Source organism: Sturnira hondurensis, unplaced genomic scaffold (assembly GCF_014824575.4).
Source record: "Sturnira hondurensis isolate 20B ecotype Veracruz unplaced genomic scaffold, ASM1482457v3 Scaffold0007217, whole genome shotgun sequence".
Classification (NCBI taxonomy): domain Eukaryota; kingdom Metazoa; phylum Chordata; class Mammalia; order Chiroptera; family Phyllostomidae; genus Sturnira; species Sturnira hondurensis.
This window is the reverse complement of record NW_028079848.1, coordinates 4,082,097-4,088,709: the sequence shown is the minus strand read 5'-3', so window position 1 is coordinate 4,088,709 and position 6,613 is coordinate 4,082,097.

Below are 6,613 nucleotides of genomic sequence, written 5' to 3'. Positions count from 1 at the left end.
ATGAGGCTGCGGTGAACAAACCGCAGCTTCTGGGCCAGAGGAACCCATGGGACCAGGGGTGGCCACCTGCCGGAGGAGAGGAACCAGCTCTCCTGACAGGTGGTCACCCGCACTGGTGGACTTTAGAAGAAAAGGCAGAAGACGGCTACTAACTAGTGGGGGACTCAGGGATGGCCGGGGTGGGGGGGGGACACGGAAGGCGGAGGGTGCCCCTGGGGGAGGGGAAGGACGGTAGGTGATCACTGGTGTAGTCAGGAGGTAATCACATAATTAGGTCATTCTTCCGGCACAATGATGACGCAATTGACCCACAATTAGTGGCGAGCAGTTTGGGCTGTTTTTCCGGTGGAGGGGTGTTACCCGTGACTTCACCCACTTTTCTCGGGGACCAAGCGGCGTGGGAACGGCCAGATCTGAGAGACAACCCATTCTGCTATCATCTGCCCACCTGCCCCACCTGCCAGGCCCCTGATGTCAGCCAGGGTGGCAGGTGTCGAGATGAAATCTCCTTAAAGGTCATTCCCTGTGGAACGTTCTAGAACTGTATTTGGTTTTGTCGTGAAAAAAACTTGTAGTGAGTCTTGTTTCGTGGGTACAGGGTTTTGGTTTGGGATGGTGGGAAAGTTCTGGAAGTGGGTAGTGGGGGTGGCCACCAAATGATGAAGAAAGGCGCTCGGGCCGCAGAGCACTGGAGGCAGCAGGCGGGGAGCCCTGGCTTCGGCCGTTCCGTCTCCTCTCGTCTTCTCTCCTTTTGCTGCTCTTTTGCCTTCTTCCTGCTGGAATCGACCCGTAACATCCCTGCAAAGTTTCTCTCTCACCATTCGGGACGAAAGACATCACCAACCGCTGAGGTTTGGCGTTGAAGTGAAGCCGGTCGGAGAAGGCGTTTGGCAAGGCCTCAGGGAGGTTCACAAACTTCCTGGGACGTTTCCGCAACAACCTTCCTGCAACGTGACGTGATCCCTCTGGGAGGGGACCGATGTGACGGCTTTCACCCATTCTCACCGGGGAGAGGGCCAGCAGGCCTCGGGCCTCTCTGCCTGTGGCCCCACCCAGCGCAGTTGTGCCGTGGGGGCTTCTCTGCAATGACGTGTGTTCCTTCTCCAGGGGAGGGTGCGGTTTAAGAGCTTCTGTTTTGGGAAGGGAGGGTTAACACCCAGACTCTTGGTCTCTGAAGTACCGAATGATTCACATTCCAGGGTCACATTCCAGCCTTCCTGTGGCTTATCGAGACCTTAGATAGCAAAAGATGGTATCGGGAAACCCAGGCAGCTTAATTCCTCCATGACCTGTTCACTGGGGAACGTCCAGGCCGCCTCCTTCCTGGCAGGCGACTCTTTTCCACTCTGAGGAGTCATCTCCAAGGTCCAAACCTCCGCTCCGGCCCTGCTCTGACTGAGGACAGTGCGTCCTCCCAGAGGGGGCCCAGGGTGACTTCCCCCCTGTTCCTGGGAATAAATGTGTCTACCTTTTGTCTTCAAAGTCATCTGGAAAATGGGCATTGCATGCAACAGAACTATAAGCATTAACATCGTGAACAGAAAACACTGAGCCGGCTGATCCTTCTTTCTCATCGGCTATGAACTCGGTGAGGCAGGAACTGCTCTGTCCAGTCTCGTAGCCTCCATGTGCAGACCCTCCACGCTGCAGACACCGTGGCCAACCCCCAAGCACTTCCTGTGATACACGGAGGAAAACGACCAGTGGATCACAGGACACAGGGGAAGCGTTTCCGAAGGCGCATTGTGGGGTCAACCTTCACCCAGTTCGTCCATTAGCTCCCGAAGGCCCTGGAAACACCGGGGTGGACAGACAGGTATGACCCATGACCCCTCTGCAGGGCCCTTTCCTGCCTGCGGGGTGGGCAGGTGCAATGAGGAATATCATTTCAGGGAGTCAGGAGGCCCCTGGAGGTCAGGCAGTTCAGGGAGATACTGACCCGCCAGGGGGTGAGGGGAAGGTGTGTGTAGCTGGGAAGGCAAATCTATGGAGAATAAGGGCCGGGCGACCTTGAGGCACCAGAGAGAGAAGGCCGGGGGAGGGGCTGAGGCCTGGTCAAACACCGGGTCGGAGACCCGGAGGAACGGGGACAATCCAGGGCCCTGAAAAACGCTTCTGTGCGTGTTTTTCTGAATTCAAGAAGGATGAAAACGAGTGTAGGGGAATTAAGTATTGCAGTGACTTAAAAATGGAAATTCTTGAATTGATGATTCTGACCATTCATCCAGAAAAACGGAACGAAGGAGATGGGCCCGTTTCCCAGCCCCGCGGGATAAATGCGGCCCCTTAGTTGGTCAGGTTTGTTCAGCTGAAACCCTCCCGACTCAGGGGAGGGTCCGCGTAACAGGCCAAACTGTGTCTGCTCTGTTTTGTGTCTTCACAATGGGCTGCTGCTCAAGGCGGCCTTTGTCCTGCTTCACGTTTTTAGATGCTGGGATCCTGATCACAGAGTTAAAGGAGAGTTTGCCCTCACTCAGTCTCTTTTTTAAAAAAAACATTTTGGGCGAAAACTGCTTTAGGGGGGTATTTTATAGGCACCTAAATAATAATGCCTATTATTCCCAACTGCAAAGAAAAGCAAGTTAATCTTGACTCTTAAAATTTGCCTCTTAATTGCTCGGTTTTGCCACTGTCTTACCAGAAGGTATACAGGAAAAAGGGGGGTGGTGCGGGTGGTGCTTGGCTCGTATGTCTGTGGGAGATTTATATTTTCAAATTTATTTATTTATTTATTTTTAGAGAGAGGGGAGGAGAGGGAGGAGGAGAAATGCCGCTGAGAGAGGAACATTGGTTGTGTCTTGTACAGGTTCCTACCCGGGACCGAGCTCACAGCTCAGGCATGTGCCTGATCGGGAATCGAACCCACAACCTTTTGTTTTGTGGGAAAATGCCCAACCCACTGAGCCGCACCCGTCAGGGCGGTCTGTGTGAGGTTTAAATGATAATATGTTGTTATTTTTGAGTCTATGTTCCCAAGGTGAGACTACCCTTACTTCATTGAAAACTAACGCCCAATTATTTATCTTACACCCCATTTATTCATTCATCTGTGCTTATCTTTGTGTGTGCGAGTTAAAACCACCATCAGTGGTTCTCACCCGAGCAGCCGTGGTCCTGACTGCCCTCCTTCATGCACTATAGGGACGTATGAAATCTCTTCTTCCACCCTCCTGGGTTCTGAGACTGGTATCCGCAAAGGAAACCAAGAGTTTCTATGTCACAGAGGGGAAACCCCCCGGAAGCGCTTAGGTTGAGAGCGTGTGTCACATTGTAACAAAGAGCGAGAAACTGTTGGGAGAGCAGACAAGGCCGGGAGGCCGGGCTTCCAGGGCCGGTGAACTGTGGGCCAGTTACCCCGCGGGAGAAGCTACTGGAGGTGCAGTTATTTCACGAAGGGCTGCCACGCGCAGCCAGGGATGAGTTTCCAGGGACCGAGTCCTTCACGGAGGAGCACCTGTGGCTTCATTTCAGGTGGGAAAGGGGAGAAGGGCAGAGGTTTTCCGCCACAGGGACATACTTCGAGTGGCAGGCTTGGGTCCTCTGGACGTGGGATCCCCACCTTCCAAGTTTATCCGAAACCCGTGGGGTAGGGGCCACGCTTTATACCTGCTCCTTCCTGGTTCCCGGCTGCGCTCTGAGTACAAAGCAGGAGCCCACTTATTTGGATGAGTTCGCACTGCACCATACCTCCCGGGATTGCTGAGTCATTCCTGTAGCCATCAAAGGGTTGGTTAATATACAACCCAGTAACCTCTCCGCTCCTTCAGATGTGAGCCGGAAACGCCGCCCCAGCCAGCTCAACCCACAGAGGATGAAGGAAGGTGCAGACGGCGCCCCTAAAACACACACGTCTTTTCATCCAGCCCGTCTGTCTGTCCACCCAGCACCTCCTGAGTGTCTGCTCTGGGCCAGGTTCCGTCCGAGACTCGGGAAGGGCAGAGGCCCTGCCAACTTCAAAGTCAGGCCTCCTCCTGCTTGGCTTTATTACCCCAAACGGACTCAGGACAAGTCAAGAAGTTTACCCTTGCGTCTTTGATGTCCCCAAAGGCACATGTGCCCAAGGGGGGCAGCACCTGCCCTGTTGTGGGGCTCCCCTCTGCTTCCAGGATGCACCCCAAGCATCTGGGTTTATAAAGCCCTCTACACCCCAAAGGGCTCCTGATCACCAGCCTGGAAAACGGAAAGATGGGAAAAAACCAACAGCTCCCCAACCCACGGGTATTCCAGCCTCACCCTCTGGGCAAGGACACGCTTCAGTGATTAGTGACACAGCTATGTCCGGAAAGCCCTCGTCCTGCTGGCCTCTCCGGCTTGGCCTGGCTCCCCACACTGGGCTCATTCGTCCTCTCCACCAGGAAGCCTTCCCTGCTGGCCCCACCCTGGTGAAGCGCCCCCACTGGGCCCCCGTGACTTCGAGTCTGTAACCTCGGTCCCAGGGGTCATCCACCATCCTCACTGCTCAGCGTCTCTTCTGCTCGATGGGGCTCCTTACATCCGACACGAATTCTTTCACACCTAGGACCATATTAAGAGAAAGAAAAAAAAGGAAAGAAGGGGGAAAAGGGTGTGGGGTGAAATTGGCAAGAACTCCCCTCCGAGCCCACTGTTTTGGAGTCGGACCCACTGGGGCCCAACCCGCGTGCGCGGTTCTGGGCTGGGGAGGCTTCTGGCCCTTGCCTGCCCCAGCCGGTCTGCGACTCCCGGAGCCAGGGCGGGCCTCAGGAGTGTTTGCCGAAGGACAGCGTGATGGTCCTTAGGGGCCTGGCCGAGAGCAGAGCCAACACCCTAGTGTGCACTCTGTGCCGGCCCCGCTTCGAGCGATTTTCACATAACTGCGAGGCGGGGGCCACCATATCCCTCCGCAGAGGAACTCCGGGAAGCTGTGGCGCAGGAGGGCTGCCAGGCTGCTGGGGGTGGGGCCCAGAGTCCATCGCATTAGGGACTGGGCTGCTGGGCCCCTGGCGCGGGGCCTGACGCGAGGGCCCAAGGAGAGGAGGCAGCCCGGCCCGAGGACCAGCGCTCTCGCTGCCGCGACTGCGTTTCCGGGGTCACCTGCCCGAGCCCCCAGAGCGCTGGTCTTGGGCCTGCCCTTCCCTCTTGCATCAGAGCCTCTGCCGTGCCTCCCAGGACATCTCAGGGGAATCACGGCTGCTGCCAGACGCGAGCGCTCAGCTCCGTGCGTGTGCCTGCCCGAAGCACCTTCTTGTCTTCGTGGGCCCATCGGCCTGTCTGGCAGAACCAGAGTTCCGGACCATCTACGAAGGCCAATGTCGCCGCCCAGCCCGCCGGCCCCCCTCACTCCCGCAGGGGACCTTACTCCCTGGGGGATGGGGGCTCCCGTTCCCGGCTGTGAGGTCCCCTCCTCCCTCCCTGGGCCACCTGACGCACAGGCTTCACTGTACAAGCTGTCAGTTGCTTATTCCTGAAGTCACACTCCTCTGCCTCTCGGAAGGGCTGGTCTCAGCCCAGAAGCCCCCTGCTGAGGCCCCACGGGGGGCGGGGGTGCCCCGGAGCCTGGTGCTGGGCTTTGGGCCACCTTCTCAGTCCCGTGGGCCAGGAGACCAAGGTGGGGCAGTTGAGTCTCTCGCCTGGTTGGTCACGTCACCTGAGGTCTTTTAAATTTAGAAGGGACACTGTGGTCATTTTCCATCCTATACCTAGAAAAGCAGGGGAAGCAGGTCTATTTCCTAAGTCACAGTTTCCGGTGTCTTTCATGCAGACCCTGTGCCATCAGCAGAAGCACGTTCCCTTCCAGGGAACGTCTGCACCAGTGACAGTGACAGTGACACTGACCACCCCAGGACTGCAGATGCAGGTTCCTCCTTCTGTGGCCCCTCGGGCCCGCCCGCAGCTGCCGCCCCCCGGTCTAGGGCCAGAGCCTCCTCATTTCAGCCGGTTGCCAGGCGCCCGCACAGGCAGTGAGGAGGCGGGGGTGGGGCGGGCCCCGCGGGCCCCTGTGGGGGCAGCTCCGGAAGGTATGCGGCCGGCTCGCTGTGTCCGTCCTCAGACTGGCTGAGCGCGGGAGGCTGGGCCTGCGGCCTGTCACTTTGTTGCGAGTCCAGCAGCGACTGTCTCCCAGGAGGAGGGCGAGGGCATAAAGAGGGACAACTCAAAAGCCATCCCGGCAGGTCTGGAGCCCCCACTGCCAGTCAGAGGCTCAGAGCAAAAGCGGGGACAGAGACCTGCAACCTGCGACCTCCGACCTTCGACCTTCGTGGGAAAAGGAGAGCCCCCTGGCTCCTCCTGCTGGCACCTGGTTCTCCGGTTTAGTCTCTCTTGGCCCCTCCCACCGCTGACAGAACGCCCTGGGCTTACATCAGCCTCTGTCCCTCGACATCAAAGAGGCTCAGACAGTCAACTAATTATAACGTTCCTTAAAGGCAAAGGCCGAAGTCAGTTCACTCCCGACTCAGGGTCCCCGAGGAGGTGACAGGCCGCAGGCAAACAGGGGTCGGACTCAATGCTCGGCCTCCTTTCACTGTGGGAGGTGCCTTCTCTCTGTCCCCGTCATTTTCAACAGGGACAAGTGCCAGGCTCCCACACTGCTCAGAGAACAGAGAAAGGACGGGCCCCGAGGGGACTGATCAGGACTGTCCCCAGGGTGCACTCAGAG